The following is an 18,689-nucleotide window of genomic DNA, read 5'->3' as shown; positions in this document are numbered from 1 at the left end:
ATCCACGTAGGGCAGTTGCTCTTGCAATCAGGATACTGGGATAATTTTGTTGATGGGACTTTAAACCTTGGAGCGTGGGAGAGCGGGGGGAGAGGGAGAGAGAGGGAGGGAGAGGGGATAATGTTGCCAGGACTGTACTGGCACAGTCAAGGTCAATTGACTAAATGAGAAAAGGGGAAAAGGCTTACAAAACAGTTTTGGGGGATTGAAATTAAAGTGTTTAAACACATTGATAACCAAGGTTTTGTAATTACAGCAAGGTTCACAATGTGGTCAAATTAAACCCACATTTGCTGAGGATCTTAGAAATGAAATAATAAGAAACTTCTGCCATCTGTATAAGCATGTGTATCACGTGCATCACAATGGTTTAACCTCTACGAAACTAAACATAGCATTTATCAAAAGTCTAAAATGCAATATCTAAAATTCATCCAATATTTAACTTTTTTTACAGGTTTGCAGGTCTATGTGTATGCATGAGTGTGTACTATTTCTTTGCGTGTGTTTGTGTGTGTGTTTGTGTATGTGCGTGTCTTTTTTACATCTCCTTGCCGCTGACACATTCCTCTCCTCTCCATCTGAGCTTGCCTCCACCACGTTACCCACGTATAAGGGAAGGAGGAGGAGGTGTCCTTCACCAGGGTAAACCCACAGGTCTCCATTCCAAGTGTGGGTAGCTGCAGCCCAATATGGTGAAAGGAGTCGGTGTATGAGTGGCTGTGTCGAAAGAAGTAGGTGTATGGAAAGGTAATCAGCTAATTGGCAGTGGTGGAAAAAGTACCCAATTGTCATACCTGAGTAAAAGCACAGATACAGCACCTTAATAGAAAATGACTGAAGTAAAAGTGAAAGTCACCCAGTAAAATACTACTTGAGTCTTAAAGTATTTGGTTTTAAATGTACTTAAGTATCAAAAGTAAATGTAATTGCTCAAATGTGCCCAACCGGCTTGATTCGGTCTTATGAGGCCAAATTTGAAATGGTGTTTTTTTTACATTGGATAAAAGTAGAGACGGGGCCTTCCGAGTGGCGCACTGGTCTAAAGCACTGTGTCGCAGCGCTCACTGTTCCACTAGAGATTCTGGGTTTAAGTCCAGGCTCTGTCGCAGCCGACCGCAACCGGGAGACCCATGGGGCGGCGCACAACTGGCCCAGCATCGTTCGGGTTAGGAGAGGGTTTGGCCAGCAAGGATGTCCTTGTCCCATCGCGCACTAGCTACTCCTGTGGCGGGCCAGGCGCAGTGCACGCTGACACAGACACCAGGTGTATGGTGTTTCCTCCAACACATTGGGGCGGCTGGCTTCCGGGTTAAGTGGGCATTGTGTCAAGAAGCAGTGCGGCTTGGTTGGGTTATGTTTCGGAGGACGCACGGCTCTCGACCTTCACCTCTCCCGAGTCCGTACAGGAGTTGCAGCGATGAGACAAGACTGTAACTAGCACTTGGATACCACTAAATTGGAGAGAAAAAGAGGGTAAAAAAAGGTAAAGACAGAGCTAGAAAAGTATATATCATACACTGCAGTTAAGGAACAATGGGAAAGTAATTCTGCTTTGAGAGTTGATCAACTTGTAAATTCACTTTTTTAAAAATGGCCCTTGAATGTTTTGTAAACCTACTGAGAGCTCTTCTCATTCAGCATCGTTCACACCCTTTAAAGACTTAGCCTCACCCATCTCCTTAAGGATTAACATGAGGCCATGTACTAAACAACCAAAGACTTCAAGACTAAAGGCTGGTTCATACTACGTCTATCGACAGTTGTCGCAGTGACATCATGAACATTCTATTGTCATCTGGCATCAAACTTGTCGTTATGAAAAAGTATAAACACAAAAACTACAGGCTGTATGACATCAGCAGCCTGGTGGTCCAAAACAGTATAACTAGTGAATTTTAACACCAATAAACCCACCTGTTTAAAAATGAATTTGGTATGTCAATCTAGTTAACCAGGCAAGTAAAAGCAACGTTATCAACAATGTTATGAATAGTTTCCAGCTTGTTAGCTAGCTAACAAACATTAAGTTAGCTGGCTAGCCAGTTCAAATAATGACCATATCATATAGCTGACAACATCTTCACTTTTTCTCATTTGTCTTTCATTATTACAGGAAAATAAACTCACAACAAGATCATTATTTACAATATTTTTTTTTTACTTAGACATTGTCTCGTTGGCCTAACGTTATATCATAATTTGACTTTGGTGCAGGTCATGTTCTTCACATTACCATCTCTGGTAAACACATACAATATCAAATCAAATCAAAGTTTATTTGTCAAATTTACAGGATACAGAAGTTGTAGTGAAATGGTTACTTGCATAGTTCAGTCTTGTGATTAGACATGTAGCTAGCTAAACAAACAACCATAATCCCAACTCATAACCTCACTACCCTGCATTAATCTGCAGGTAGCTAACCAACCAGGTTCAATGTTAGCTTGCTAGTTAACATTGGGCAATAACTAGCAATGCAAATGGCTCTGAGATACAAATAATATTACTAGATAGACCATACACGTAATGTTAGCTAGCGAGCCAGCCAGCTAACGTTAGCTAGCTATCTAACAGTACAATTTAACTTGAAATGAAAATGACTTTCTGACGAAATTGGAAACATATAATATCTGAAAATGTAGCAAGCTAGACTATCTTACCAATTAACATGGATGGACGCTTCTCCCTCTCTGTCACAGATGCCATGGTTGCCGTTAGTTTGAAGATGTAATCCGGAGACAAGTGTTTTATACAACAGCCCTCTGCATCAGTGGAGGCTGCTGAGGAGAGGACGACACATAATAATGGCTGGAATGGAGTCAATGGAATGGCATCAAAATATGTGTTTTCCATGTGGTTGATACCACTCCATTGATTCCATTCCAGACATTATTATGAGCCGTCCTCCTCTCAGCAGCCTCCACTGCTCTGCATATTTGCAATTAAACACCACCATTTTCTCCATGTCCTTAGCTATCATATTTTATTTCCACCAGGCTTCTCCACTTCCAGAAAGTGGAGAACAACACTTTTTCAGTTCTACTACGTGATATATATATATAAAAAGCCACGTTAGAAACAATTACCTACACATACTGGCCAGCTCATGCAATTGACAGAAGTGTGCCACAGATCCGAACTCATCTCCCGCATTTGTCCAGCCCATCCATTATCTCAGCCGATCATGGATAGCGGGAAGGTTCCTGCCTTTTTCTGTGACTAAACCATCTAGGCTCGATATGTAATAATTGTATTTGTATGTACAGATTGCATACAAGTTTGTTATGTAGGCACATAAAAGTTCCCATGTTCCAGAAGACATTTCTGCCAAAAAAACTGATTTAGATTTTTTTGTAACGTTTGTTCAAGCGCCTCTTCTATGAGTCAACATACGCATAGTTTCCTGAAACGAGTCACAAATGCACTTAAGTATCAAAAGTGAAAGTATAAATAATTTCACATTCCTTATATTAAGCAAACCAGACGGCACGATTTTCTTGTTTTTTAAATTTAGGGATAGCCAGGGGCACACTCCAACACTATTTTACAAAATAAGCATTTGTTGTTTAGTGAGTCCTCCAGATCAGAGGCAGTAGGGATGCCCAGGGATAAAAACGTGAAATTGACAATGTTCCTGTCCTGCTAAGCATTCAAAAAAATACTTTTGGGTGTCAGGGAAAATGTATGGAGTAAAAAGTACATTATTTTCTTTAGGAATATGGTAAAATAAAAGTAGTGAAAAATATCAAAAGTAAAGTACAGAAACCCCCTAATAAATGACTTTAGGTGAACTTTAAAGTGTTTTTACTTAAGTGCTTTACATTGCTAATTGTGCAGAATTGTTTCCGTTTTGTGTGGCTGATTGGGCTACACAACGAGTCGATAAGCCGGCGACCAGTGCACCCGGTGTTGTTTCGACGTGCCTGTGTAATGTAAACGCCGGGAGTCAGAAAGCAGTTGCAGCAGCAGAGTTTAATACTGAACCGATTCAAAAGAACAAACATGGGAAGCGTACTGAACGTGAGAGAAAACCAATAAAACCTAAGGACTGATGACAACTGAGGGCAAAATAAATTGGCAGTAATTAGGGTATTGATAAAGTCCATGTGTGCCTAATGATGGGAAGCAGGTGTGCGTAATGATGGTTGCCAGGTGTGCGTGATGATGGGTTGCCAGGACCAGTGGTTAGTTAACTGGCAACGTCGAGAGCTGGAGCAGGAGTAGACTTGACAGTCTGCTGTCCACTGAGAGGTGCTTCCTACTTGGCAGCTTCACGGTCATGTTGCAGTGGTAGAGAATGTTTTCCCTCCCATGATTTTATTTAAAGTAGGATAGCAGCCTACACAATAAATAACTAATACTGATAAGCATGTACACTGTGTATACCAAACAATCGGAACACATTCCAAATATTGAGTTGCAATTCGTTGGGGCATGGACTCTACAAGGTGTCAAAAGAGTTCCACAGGGATGCTGGCCCAGGTTGACTCCAATGCTTCCCACAGTTGAATGAAGTTGGCTGGATGTTCTTTGGGTGGTGGACCATTCTTTATACACACGGAAACTGTTCAGCATGAAACATCCAGCAGTGTTGCAGTTCATGACACAAACCGGTGCACCAGGTACATACAGGTACTACCATACCCTGTTCAAAGGCACTTCAATCTTTTGTCTTGCCCATTCACTCTCTGAATGGCACACATACACAATCCATGTCTCAATTGTTTCAAGGCTTAAACATCCTTCTTTAACCTTTCTCCTTTTCTTCATCTGCACTGAATGAAGTGGATTGAACAAGGGACATCAATAAGGGATCATAGGTTTCACCTGGATTCATCTGGTCAGTCTGTCATGGAAAAAGCAGGTGTTGTTAATGTTTGGTATACTCAGTGTAGATATTGCTTTGATACATACACACCAGTGGCGGTCGGTGCCGTTTAAGATCAGGGAGGATTAGTATTTTTATGAGCCTGACCTTTTATCTATTACAATTTATCTATCTATTCAACCAGCTCAATGTAACATCGATTGGTTTAGGCTACTACGTAATGCTCAAATTTCTCCTATACCCTTCATGAGGTTGCTACAACCTAGCCGATGAATGATAGTTTACGATGTAGGTGCACAGGTTGAGAGAAAATGCTGTAATCAAGGTGACAGACATGGTCACATTCAATACTGTCTTGCACAATGGTGCTTACGGTGTAATCAGTATTCCAACAGTTGCAAACAAGAGATTCTGTTGGACAAATTCAGGGATGTTTATCCACATTTCATCCCATTTTCATCCATTTAAGAAATGTGTTTTTAATCAAATTGGCGGAATGAATACACCCCTAATCACAAGCAAACACAATTCATTTTCATAGCAGCCACACACAAACAGCATGATCCCTTTGATCGTTGGATAATGTCTTCTCGCATCTACGAGCTCTACTCCTCTCACCCTTTCCCTTTGCTTGTGGACTTCAGTACACAACAGCTGTCTGTGACCAGGCGAAAAAACCTTTCCAAGCCAAACCTTCATATCATAATCGCTAACCGCTACACACAGCCTACATCGTTGTCACCGTACAAGCCTCCTAGGTTTTGTATTGAAGTCAATGTACCCAGAGGAGGATGAGAACCAGCTATCCTCCGGCTACAACATGGTGCTACCCTAAAGGGGGCTGTTGAGTCTACTGTAGACCTTTATTGCAAAACAATGTGTTTTAATCAATTATTTGGTGACCTGTGAATATACTGTATTTAGTATAGTTTTATTTAACTAAAAAGGATAACTTTTTAAATGTTTCACTACTGTCCAGCGCTACTGTAGCTACCTAGTAGCCAATATCAGGGTGACAGTCACAGTAAGCACATGCATACAACGCAGGATGCAACAGTACACCTATCATGAGAAGTCCAACCTCTTGCAGTACCAGTGGTGGCTGGTGGGAGAAGCTATAGGAGTATGGGCCCATTATAAAGTCTGGAATGGAATAAATGTAACAGTATCAAAACATATGGAAACCACATGTTTGCCTCCGTTCCATTTATTCCATTCCAGTCATTACAATAAGTGTCCTCCTATTGCTCCTTCCACCAGCCACCACTGTGCAATACATTAGCTCAAATGTATGGTAATTGCGTGGTAGTAAACAGAAAAGAAACACAGTTCAATCAAAACCTTCAGAGCGCTTTGGACACACACACTCATTTCCACATGCCCACTACTTTGCTTTCAACACGCCCACTCCATTTCCACACGCCCACTACTTTGCTTTCAACACGCCCACTCCATTTCCACACGCCCACTACTTTGCTTTCAACACGCCCACTCCATTTCCACACGCCCACTACTTTGCTTTCAACACACCCACTCCATTTCCACACGCCCACTACTTTGCTTTCAACACGCCCACTCCATTTCCACACGCCCACTACTTTGCTTTCAACACACCCACTCCATTTCCACACGCTCATTACTTTGCTTTAAACACACCCACTCCATTTCCACACGCCCACTACTTTGCTTTCAACACGCCCACTCCATTTCCACACGCCCACTACTTTGCTTTCAACACACCCACTCCATTTCCACACGCTCATTACTTTGCTTTCAACACACCCACTCCATTTCCACACGCCCACTACTTTGCTTTCAACACACCCACTCCATTTCACACATTCACTACTTTCCTTTGGACACACCCACTTGCCCATACTCCATTCCTTTTGACACACCCACTTGTCCATACTCCTTTCCTTTTGACACACCCATTTGCTCATACTTAGGTCGCCATATTGGGATGCAGCGTCCCCCTTAGCCTCCATTCACTGTACACCTATACACCGGCTTACACACGGACACCTAATTTGCCACTCAAATCATTTGCCAAAAAAAAGCAAAATAAATGATGACTGAGATATCACACTATTGCAGATTATATGTAAAGACATGAATACTGTTAATAGAAATGTGAAGGTTATTTAAGGCAGGTTGATAATACATTTAACCTTCATTTTGTTGATTGGCATATCCTCAGTCCCCCATTAAGGATGGCCAGCAATGAAGTGGCGTAAGTAGTAATGCCTTTTTTTTAAAAATACAGAATTAGCATATGACCATTCCTCTTCTTTTCTGCTTCATAGAAGCCCTCAAAGATCCACAGCAAAAGCTAAGAAAGCAACCACCTACAGATCTGTAGTGTAGGGCCATGTCGACACAATGTGTAGAGGTTGCACAATTTTAAGATGGTTGATTTGTTTCTGTTGGGTCATGAGCAACAACAACAACAACAACAACAACAAATCGAAACCAAAGCAATTCCCAGCTCATTGCACAGAGTTTTCATTCCCCACACGGGACAGTCATGCCGCACATTTAAAGACCACGAGGACAGGATCTGTGGTAAACATTGGTGTTCCTCGGGTCTAGTCATATCTCCCAATGCTATTGGATTTCAAGTTGTCTCTCATTAAATATGCCAGGGACGACAGAAGAGGATTTGAAAGTCAACTCTGTTTGTGCTCGCATCACAGAATGTTATTACCTTGAGTTACCTTGAAACAATCAACTGCATTTTGGCTTCATCTGCAAATGTATGCGTCCCCATGACATGTTTGCAACTCAACGTCCTCATTACACAATACTGTATTAGAAATGGCCAAGTCGTAAACTCAGGCGTCTAAAACGAATTTTGTGACATTCAATGGGCATCAGAAGTTTTCTCAGAGTTTTCCGTGAGATCACTTTCATCTGTCGTTTGGGAGAAGAAGGTGTATCGCTTGAAAGAGAAACAAGGCTTACAAAGTGATTTTGTTTGTGTGTGTGTCTGCGTACCTGTGTGTGTGCGTGCGTTTATGTGTGTGTGTGTGTGTGTGTGTGTCGGAGAGACACATGGGCACATTCCGGCATCAATCTTTCATGAAGCATCTGGTCACAACAACAAACTCCCCTGAGCTGAGCTGATTCTCCACAGCCTGAACAGAGCACTACTCCCCCTGCTGGGCAGCAGAGGTACTATGAACCTACACATTTGCTACCCTTACCCTGAGTGACAGGGTTAGCAGCACAAACGCCCCCTCAGTCTTACATCATGAATTTTCATACACCCATTAGCCAGCCTTGCAGCTCTCTCCCCTGATAGCTACACAAAGAGGGTGATATATTTTAATTTAAACATCATAAACCCGTTGAGTGCTTAATTAACTTGAACCATCTTTAGGGGAAGGAAGCCAATTTCGAGAGGGTCGCACGAAGCTGATTCTAAATCAAACGGTTTTACATCCTCCATCCATTGGCCAGGCCTTTTCAGTTTCTGATTAACACAGGGAATTACTGTGTTGGTAAAATGCATATTCCCAGCCTCCAGGGAAATCACTATGCACATGCATAGAGCATGATTAGCAAAACTATTGTTTTTGTTTAACAATATCATTTAATGGGGTTTGAACAGACAGAACAGAGGGAGGTCCATTAATTTGACTTAATTTCCCCCAGTAGCTTTGTAATTTCAGAATGGTCCGTGCAAACACACCAAAAGAAAGCAGACACAATATCCTAAAAAGACATATCCCATTCAGAAATATGTATTTGAAAGGATCCTAAAAGTCATTCTTTTAGCAAGCATTTTCCAGCTATCGCCAAACAATAACTACAGTTGCAATGCACTGTCACATAGACATCCTCTGTATTTGGAAGAGTAGACATACATGCATTAGTTCCGGAGTGGCGCAGCGGTTTAAGGCACTGCATCTCAGTGCAAAAGGTGCCACTACATTCCCTGGTTTGAATCCAGGCTGCCCTATGGGAGTCCCATTGGACCAGCGTCGTCCAGGTTTGGCCGGGTAGGCCGCCATCGTAAATAATATTTTTTTTCTTAACTGACTTGCCTAGTTAAATAAAGGTTACATTTTAAAAAAGCTTTTTATTCTAGCCTAATGTTTGACTTACTGAATGTTCAAAAAATATGTATCTGTATTTGTATTCTGTTTCCTTAATATTTAACTATCTCTAATCTAGCCTTTTCAGTAACAGAGGCAATATATTTTCTTATTTTGTTCAAGTCCAAAAACATTAATGTATCTTCTTTTTACTATACACTGCATAGATCTATGACACAAGATGCATAGGGACTTTGCCAATCAGGCCCTAATTTGAAATTAAAACGAGCTCATGTGTGTACAAATCACAAGCTTTGGTGAATTTAAATGGGAATGATCTTTAATTAAGAGAGCAAGCCAAACATTTTCATTAGGCCTGCATGGAAATGAGCCCAGGGACCTGAGTGGTCTCTGGAGAGTCTCTCTACTCTGCTTCCCTCTCTCTGCTCTGTTCCAAGATACGGCTTTTGTCACAAATGAGGTTAAAACGCCTGGAGCCTGCTTCCCTCCCTCCCACTCTATTTCTCTCCCACATCCCTCTATCTCCTTGCCCGCGTGTCTGGCTCCTATTGGGATCGAGGGGAGTGTAGGGGGAGGTGGGGGAGAGGGGGCCCCATGCCCCATCATCCCCCAGGAGCACTGCCCCCCAAACTGTGATCTTATCTCACATGATGTTAACAGATGTAGTCCCATTACAGACTCCATCTCTCTGTTCTCTGTAAAACCCTGAAGGCAAGGTGTCTGTTGCCTCTAAAAACAGGCCAGGATGAGTGTCAGATGCCCAGAGTGCTTGGTGATATAGCGTAGGTTAGTAAAGGGTTGTATGTATGTGTGACTGACAGAGCTCTCTCTCGCTCTCATTCTCTCGGGCTGTGTGCTCTAATTTAAGGTGTTCCTCTGTTCCATATTTGCTACAGGGAGGTAGAGGTTAGCCTGAGTAGGCCCATCTGAGCCCCTCTCTGCCCCTGGCCCCTTACACTGTCACCCCCAACATTGGGGAACGACAGGGGGGCAGGAAACTGAAGTTCATTCCCCTCCGCAGGCTGGCTGCACAACACGTTTGAGTTTGGGGGACATACCAAAGTACAATCTATTCCTGCTAATAGTGTCTCCTTTTACGTAAAAACCTTATAGTGGTTACAGTATGTTCTTTACAGTATAGCACACAGCAAAGACAACAGAGACTCATCTGTGGGTGATGCCTGCTTGACTGAATCTATATCTTACCCAGAGGCACCCTCACTCGGTCACGCTGAGGAACAAGGCATACACAATTAACAATCCAAAAGACGGAACAAAAGATGTATGTACCAGGCACCGTATTGCCGAAAGGCACACATAGGCGCTCACCCTTTTACGCCTCGTTAAGTTATACAGACAGAAGGGCTTGTGCCAAAAGCCACCCCAGTACACGTACACGCTGGCACGCACACACGCACACTCGCACACACACTAAATCTCCCGATTATCTAAACCTGTTTGAAGTGGCACCTCAGCAGGTATATTTAGAGGGAAAACTCTTTCAATATTGACACATTATCCTGTGGGACAGGCTGGATCTACTTGACCTGGAGATTAACCACGACTGATGTCATTAGACAAATGGGATACATGCAGCATGCAAACCATAAGCCTCTGCGTGTGGTGCTGAGGTAAAGCAGCACAATGTAGCCAGTCTCAACCAATCGGAATTCTCAGCATCACATTGTCAGTAAAGTCAGTGAAGTTGAAGTCGCAACTATACAGAATCACAACGACTAAAGACAAATCTATTAAGTGATAACAACCTGCATGCTCCGATTGATGTGACGCAACAGGGTGCATTGCGTTCATCGACGTAGCTGTTTTGTTCACTGGTTGAAACTTTAATATGATCAGATAGAAACAGCTGGAGATCCTCCAGCCGTATCTGATTAAAGGCATGTGTTCCTCTCTTCTCATCAACGCAAACACAAATCAACAACTCCAGCAGCACGGTGTCTGTCTGTGCTCTGGGCTGTGTCGGGAATCAAGGCCCCAACATCTCTTCAGTAAAACAATCGCACACCACACGGCCCGTTTCTTCTCTGCCGGGAGAAACTGGAGGTTTCTCCAGCCACTCTGAACCATAAAAGAGACAAAGCTGTTTGAAGAAGTCTTGGCTCTCTCATCAGTCAAACTACTGCCCTTGGGAGGTTGTAGGAGAGAAAGAGACAGATGGGGCAAAAGAGAGTGATTGCGAGAGATCATAATGTAAGTAAGAGAAACAGCCTCTCTGTTGCCTACAAGTGAAAGAAACAGTACACACTGTCGGAGAGATTGAATGCTCGTCTGTTGAAATGAGGGCCTATAGAGAGGCTGGATCTTGGAGAGAGATGTGAATATAGCTGTTTTAATCTGACAACAGTGAGGGACACATGATACTGTTCATAGGAGTGGAGGAGTGGGTTTCGTAGCCTGCTGTCGGCCTCTCGTTCTCCCACAAAAGGTGCAAAGGAATGTTTTACTTTCTCCTAATGCTTACAATAGACATACTCTCTCGCTGAGTCCCTCTCAAAGGATGAAGACCAAAGCTGGTATCTTTTATTAAATACCGACGCAAAGACATCCTCACTCAAACATGCACTCCCCCCCCCCCCCACTCCACATCTGAAATAGAGATGAATCGCGCTACGGCCTCCAAAGTAATCAAAAATGTATTTCCATATCTTGGTAATTGAATTGTGTACAAGCTGCAAGTTAATGAGGTCATCCTCTCCGCAGCAATGACAGGAAAGCGCAAATAATTATCTCTCAATTTTTCCTTATGTAGCAATTAATTTGAACCATTGGCAGTCGACCCCCCTTCCCCCTGTACTAGCCCCCCCTCTCCTCTCCCCTCCCTCGTGTTCCCCTGCCTGGGTGTGTGTGTGTGTGTGGTTGAGTGGGTCATGGTTAAGGCTGAGTGAGATTGACAGGGGATTGATGTGGCGGTGGTGCAAAGCCGTGCTGTGCGGTGCAGACAGGGGGAGGTAATCAAGGCCCTACAGCTGTTCTGGGGCTACGAGACTTCCAGGTGACTGTCACCTGAGATTTCACATGCTGGCACTGTTTCCCAGAGTGTTGGGGCACTGGAGAAGAGTAGCGCTGATCAGGCATCTGGCTCCAGGTGGTGTGTGTGTGTGTGTGTGTGTGTGTGTGTGTGTGTGTGTGTGTGTGTGTGTGTGTGTGTGTGTGTGTGTGTGTGTGTGTGTGTGTGTGTGTGTGTGTGTGTGTGTGTGTGTGTGTGTGTGGGATTGGGGAGGTTTTCAAATGCCAGCGTAGGAGATGGCAGGAGAAGATGGTCCGTCACTTGGGCACCCATCCAGAACTGAGATACAAAGGAATAAGCCCTCAAAGCTGGGAGGGCGCCTGTCTGTTCCACGAGGGGTAACAGCACCCTACAGAGAACCTCTGTCTACTCTACTTCATTCTGGGATCAGTGGGAAACTGATATTGAAACACAGTACTAAATTATAGGATCTAGTGTGTATGTGTGTGTGTATGTACGTCTGTGTACATTTGTCCAGTTATCTATCTGTAAGGTTCATTATCATCCAAGGATTCTAAGCTGTCATTCTAGAGACATCATTAGGAGGAGGTAGAGGCAGCACACTGGGAGCCACTGTGTAGGGAAATTAGCTATGCTATTTAACCTGTCACTCATCCCACGTTTCCATAGCGCCAGTGATGGGCAAAAATAACAAAATACAATGAGAAAATACAGGTACAGGCCTCCCGAGTGGCGCAGAGTTCTAAGGCACTGCATCGCAGTGCTTGAGGTGTCACTACAGACCCAGGTTCGATCCGAGGCTGTGTCACAACAGGCTGTGACCGGGAGTCCCATAGGGAGGCACTCAATTGGCCCAGCGTTGTCCGGGTTAGGGGAGGGTTTGGCCGGGGGGGGGGGTTTTACTTGGCTCATCATGCTCTAGCGACTCCTTGTGGCAGGCTGGGTGCCTGCAGGCTGACTTGCGGTCATCAGTTGAACAGTGCTTCCTCCTACACATTAGTGCAGCTGGCTTCTGGGTTAAGCGGGCAGGTGTTAAGAAGCGCGGTCATGTTTCGGAGGACGCGTGACTCAACCTTCACCTTGTAGCAATGAGACAAGATCGAGACAAGATCGTAATTGGATTGCAATTGGATATCATGAAATTGGGAAGAAAGAGGGGGTTAAATAAAAATAAATACAAATACAGTACCATTAAGATCAATGCATCAAAATAAACTACAAAATACTTGTATTTTGAAATGTATTTAATTCAAATACAAAAGAACATTTGCAAGTAGCCGGCTCGAACAGCAACAACATTTATGACGTTTGAGGTATAACCCAGATGCAGACAGAGTTGAAGAAACAAAAGTTTATTCCTAACAACAGCAGCAGGCAGTCTCAGGGACTCAAGGACTAGAAAACAGGAGCAAGAAACAGTCAGGAGCAGGGAAACAAACGCGGGTACGTTTTATGAACAAAAAGAACTGGCAACAGACAAACAGAGAACACAGGTACAAATACACAGGGGATAATTGGGAAGATGGACGACAAGTGGAGGGGGGTGGAGACAAGCACAAAGACAGGTGAAACAGATCAGGGTGTGACAACATTCTCAGTAACAGTACTGTTTCTGGGCGGAGCTCATTAGATTAATACTTATCAGGCTTTGTGATAACTTTTACATGTACAGTCTTATGAAAAAGTTTGGGCACCCCTGACAATTTCCATGATTTCCATTTATAAATAATTGGGTGTTTGGATCAGCAATTTCATTTTGATCTATCAAATAACTGATGGACACAGTAATATTTCAGTAGTGAAATTAGGTTTATTGGATTAACAGAAAATGTGCAATATGCATCAAAACAAAATTAGACAGGTGCATAAATTTGGGCACCCCAATAGAAACATCACATCAATATTTAGTAGAGCCTCCTTTTGCTAAAATAACAGCCTCTAGATGCTTCCCATAGCCTCTAATGAGTGTCTGGATTCTGGATGAAGGTATTTTGGACCATTCCTCCTTACAAAACATCTCCAGTTCAGTTGATGGTTGTCGAGCATGGACAGCCCCGGCGTAACTTCAACTTTGTGACTGATTCTTCAACATTATTCCCAAGAATCTGCTGATATTGAGTGGAATCCATGTGACCCTCAACTTTAACAAGATTCCCATTACCGGCACTGGCCACACAGCCCCACAGCATGATGGAACCCCCACCAAATTTTACTGTGGGTAGCAAGTGTTTTTCTTGGAACGCTGTGTTATTTTGCCGCCTTGCATAACGTCCTTTGTTATGACCAAATAACTCCACCTTTGTTTCATCAGTCCACAGCACCTTATTCCAAAATGAAGCTGGCTTGTCCAAATGTGCGTTTGCATACCTCAAGCGACTCTGTTTGTGGCGTGTGTGCAGGAAAGGCTTCTTCCGCATCACTTTCCCATACAGCTTCTCCTTGTGCAAAGTGCGCTGAATTGTTGAACGGTGCACAGTGACACCATCTGCAGCAAGATGATGTTGTAGGTCTTTGGAGGTGGTCTGTGGGCTGTTTTTGACCGTTCTCACCATCCTTCGCCTCTGCCTCTCCGATATTTTACTTGGCCTGCCACTTCTGGCCTTAACAAGAACTGTGCCTGTGGTCTTCCATTTCCTCACTATGTTCCTCACAGTGGACACTGACAGCTTAAATCTCTGTGATAGCTTTTTGTAGCCTTCCTCTAAACCATAATGTTGAACAATCTTTGTTTTCAGGTCATTTGAGAGTTGTTTTGAGGCCCCCATGTTGCCACTCTTCAGAGGAGAGTCAAAGAGAACAACAACGTGCATTTGGCCACCTTAAATACCTTTTCTCATGATTGGATGCACTTGTCTATGAAGTTCAAGGCTTAATGAGCTCACCAAACCAATTGTGTGTTCCAATTAATCAGTGCTAAGTAGTTACAGGTATTCAAATCAACAGAATGACAAGGGTGCCCACATTTTTGCATAGCCTATTTTTCACATCTGATTCAATTTCATACAACTTAATATTGCTACACTAAAAGTCTTTGTCTGGCCAATACCCCCAGTACTCAGCTTTTATTAGAAAATGAATGGCATGCCACTGTGATCATTTTCTGTGACGACAGAGTAAATTATTATGCAGCCTCGGAGGGGTGCCCAAACTTTTTCATACGACTGTACATTTATATTTAGCTCATTTAGCAGAAACATTTAGCAGACTTCTGATACCAATGCAGGGTGAACCACACACGTTTTGTTATAGAAAACTATTCAGTTTTAGAAAATACAAATGACAAAATACTCAGAAGTAATTCATTAAAAAACCTATTTCAAATACATGTAAACATAAATACTGCCCATCTCTGCGTAGCGCCAGATTAACAGGGAGATCACCTTCAGTCAGCTCAAAGTGGATGTCAGAGCTGGTCTCTCCACTGACGCCTTCTCTCTGCTTTTCAGAGGGCCCTCCACACTGCCGCAGGGGAACCTAACAGACACGCTACTGAGCATCCAGAGAATACTGAGTTAATAAGCTTTGTAGTCTGCTCACCAGCACATGTGTCAGCAATTGAGATCATGCAAGAGGGGGTAGGACTTACCTAACCTCTAACTTTAATTGCATCCTTTGCCTTATCAGTTTTATATGCTATGTGTCGGAGGGAAGGCCCCTGACACAACAACTTAATGACCTATGGCCCTGGTATAAAGTGACACCTTGTGTTTCCCTCACGTCCTCCATTAGGGATAATAAGTCCCCCATTTGTTCTTATTGACAGTGAAAATTACCTTCATTATCCCCTTCTTCCTCATTGTCCTCCATTCACAGTGAGGTAGCTAGTGCCAATCTACTGAAAGTAGCTAGCTAGTGTAACCTTTCACCTTTCCCCTCTGACAACTCCTGCTCCTCTCCCTCAGCATGCTGACAAACCACCCCAAAAAACATGAATTATTCAGCTCCAAAATGAAGCCTTTTTAATGCGAGAGCGTAGTGAACAAAAAGGAAATGTGTTCTCGTCCTCTGAATTAAATGACAGACTGAATAAGATTACAGCAGGTCTGTTTTAACGCTATACCATTGCCATCCCAACCAATTTACCTGCTTGACAAACACAGGGGAAGGGGCGGCATGGGGTGGATAGCTGTAATGCAGAAATGTGGCATTCATCTGACCACGTAAACAGGAACCTTGTTATTTGTGTTAATTTAGATGTGGTGGGTTTAATGTAAAATGACAGCCCCCGAAGCCAGCTCATGACAATAAACTCTGTTTATATATTCCCCCCAATCTGAGGGAATGAGAAGTCCCCCTCTGCTCTCTAACTACCATCCACCTCGCCTCATCCATAAAAGATAACCTATCCCGTGCAATGCAAATTGGTACGTTTGTAATAAGGATAGGGAGATGCAAACAAGCAGTATACAGTAAAGCCCGACAGACATCCAGCATGGTGCAGTGTGAAGATGTTTGTGTTGGCAGATTCACAAAGTTTATCAAATGGAGCTTGTTCTTCTTAGACCGGAATCTGCAAGGTTCATCAGTTCAGATCACTATAATACGGAACGTTTCAAACAATGCCATCAACTTGAAAGTGTTTTCATGTTAGATTTAGTGAAGCTAAAAACAGTGAGGATGTGTGAATTTCTGTGAATGTGAATATCAAATTTGCACAAAGCAGGTATAATTGAGCCGATTCCACAAGGTTCATGCAGCATGACGAATAGACAACAGCCTGTAAAGAGGAGATCAAAGACACAACTATTATTTTTTTCCCTAAGGCCCCAGGGCAGTGACATTGCCCAGTGTAGGGTGCTGTTTTTTTTTAGATGGGGTGTTAAATGGGTGTCCTGACTCTATGTGGTCACTAAAGATCCCATGACACTTATTGTAAGAATAGGGTCTTAACCCCCTGGTGTCCTGGCTAATTTCCCAATCTGGATATCATACCATCATGGCCACCTAATCATCCCCAGGCTCATTCCTATCCCCTGTAACTATTCCCCGGGTGGTTGCTGTAAATGAAAATGTGTTCTCAGTCAAATTACGTGGTAAAATAAGGGTTAAATACATGCAAATTATCGTTATTCAGAAACCGAAGATGTCAATATGCAGTCATGTCATGACGAAGCACTGTTTAAACCTGGTTCTAAAATGAATCCTTTGTCCTGATTGTGCCCACATTTTCAGACAGGTGAAGATGATTAAAAGACGCTTTGTGATCTGATTGTGATCTGAAATGTGATCAGATCTTCCTGACCACCTCTGGAGAGGGTCTGGCACACATTGTGTCTGGATATTTGAAAAGTGTCCTGTAGATGGACCTGGACAGTGAAACCATTTAAATCATCATTATCCTGCCTTTCAAAATACTTGACAGGTGGCACCCGTTGACCTATGTCTTATGGCATCAATATTTGTTTTAAAATGAAAACTAAATATTATTTTGGAAAAAAATAATATTTGCATACTGGGTGGGACCAGGACATCTGTTCACAATGTGGACACTTGTGTAGACATATTTCTGAAAATGTGTCCACAATCAGAATGTGGACAAGATCAAGACAAAGGACGCATATTAGCGCAAGTTATAAACCCGCTTGAAAGACAACATATGAATGGCATGTGATGGCCCATGTTATGTCATGTGTTTCTCGCCGGCCCAAATGTCATATTATCACGTCACTCAGGCTGCGTTTACACGGGCAGCCCAATTCTGATCTTTTTTCTCTCTAATTGGTCTTTTGACCAATCATATCAGATCATTTCACATCAGATCTTTTTTCGTGAAACAAATATCAGAATTCGGATGCCTGTGTAAACACAGCCTAAATGTGCCTGAAGCTGGGACCCCTGTGTGACCCTAAAGATGCGTAATTACCTGACACCTCCCAGGGAAAACGCCATTACTGCTGACACCAGGGACATCCTATACCATCGTGGTGATGGATGATCAGCATTTGGCAGACTGTGGCACAATCTGAGGATGGTGTTCTGACTATATGCTCTGTTTTAGCCATTGGCTGGCAATCTTCAATTAACTTCGCTCTAGGAGTCAGCTTGTAAGAATGCCTTTTTCTTTTAGTGTGAGACAGAGGGTAGATCGAGTTATGTCTTTAACTGTCTGGTCTCGCCTCTTTTTCAGTTCGGGATTCACGAAGAGAGAAGTAGGGGTTAGGCTACTTATTGACACACAGTGGGAAAGGTCGGTGAGACGTTAAGGGAAGTCGTGTTGTGGGGGGGAGGGGGGGATGAGCATCATCCTTCAGCTAGCCCCGTGAGCTCAGTGCTGAGGTGAAAGTGTTTACATGATGTAATCAAGAATAAATGAAGGTACATGGTATGTTCGTGAAGTCAGGGGGTTCGACGAGGCAATTCAGCTGATGTCTTATCACATGGGCCAATTTATTCCACAGTCTACTCTTGGGGAAAGAAACAGGCTAGTCTAGGCTAACCGGAGGGCTAGGCGTGTGTGGGCTGGCAGAGTGAGACTGAGACATCATTTGTCTTCCATTTCATGTTCTGTCCATCAAGACGTGGACTTCTCTTCATCTGTGTATCATTATTTTACACCGCCTGTCACGCTTATTATCCTTTGCTGTCCTTAGCATCAGCATACAGATGGAGATAATTGGCAGAGATAGTAGGGCAGGCTAATGGCTAAGCTAATGTGCGTGAGCGAAACGAACGGCCCGATGAAACGACGCCTTGCGTGATGGGAGGTGACAAGACAAGGTGACGAGGGAACTTTGGGAACATTTTTGTTCACTGTCGTGTCAGACACAGCTAATGACTCCCCCTCTGTAAATGTGCGTATATATGCCTT

At 43.3% G+C, this 18,689-nt stretch overlaps 1 long non-coding RNA gene across 1 annotated transcript in view; it reads right to left on the bottom strand.

The window, feature by feature from the left end:
• Positions 1-1,318: 1,318 nt before the first annotated feature.
• LOC149985523 (uncharacterized) overlaps positions 1,319-18,689 on the bottom strand; it is a 509,038-nt gene continuing 491,667 nt past the window's right edge. Inside the window, exon 3 of the long non-coding RNA XR_016495400.1 lies at positions 1,319-1,454. This is a non-coding gene — a long non-coding RNA (uncharacterized LOC149985523). The remainder of the gene's footprint in view (positions 1,455-18,689) is intronic.

The sequence above is a fragment of the Oncorhynchus mykiss genome, chromosome 1, assembly GCF_057628025.1.
Source record: "Oncorhynchus mykiss isolate SJ-2025 chromosome 1, ASM5762802v1, whole genome shotgun sequence".
In the NCBI taxonomy this organism is placed as follows: domain Eukaryota; kingdom Metazoa; phylum Chordata; class Actinopteri; order Salmoniformes; family Salmonidae; genus Oncorhynchus; species Oncorhynchus mykiss.
The sequence above is the reverse complement of the archived record's forward strand: the minus strand, read 5'-3'. Positions and strand labels throughout refer to the sequence as shown.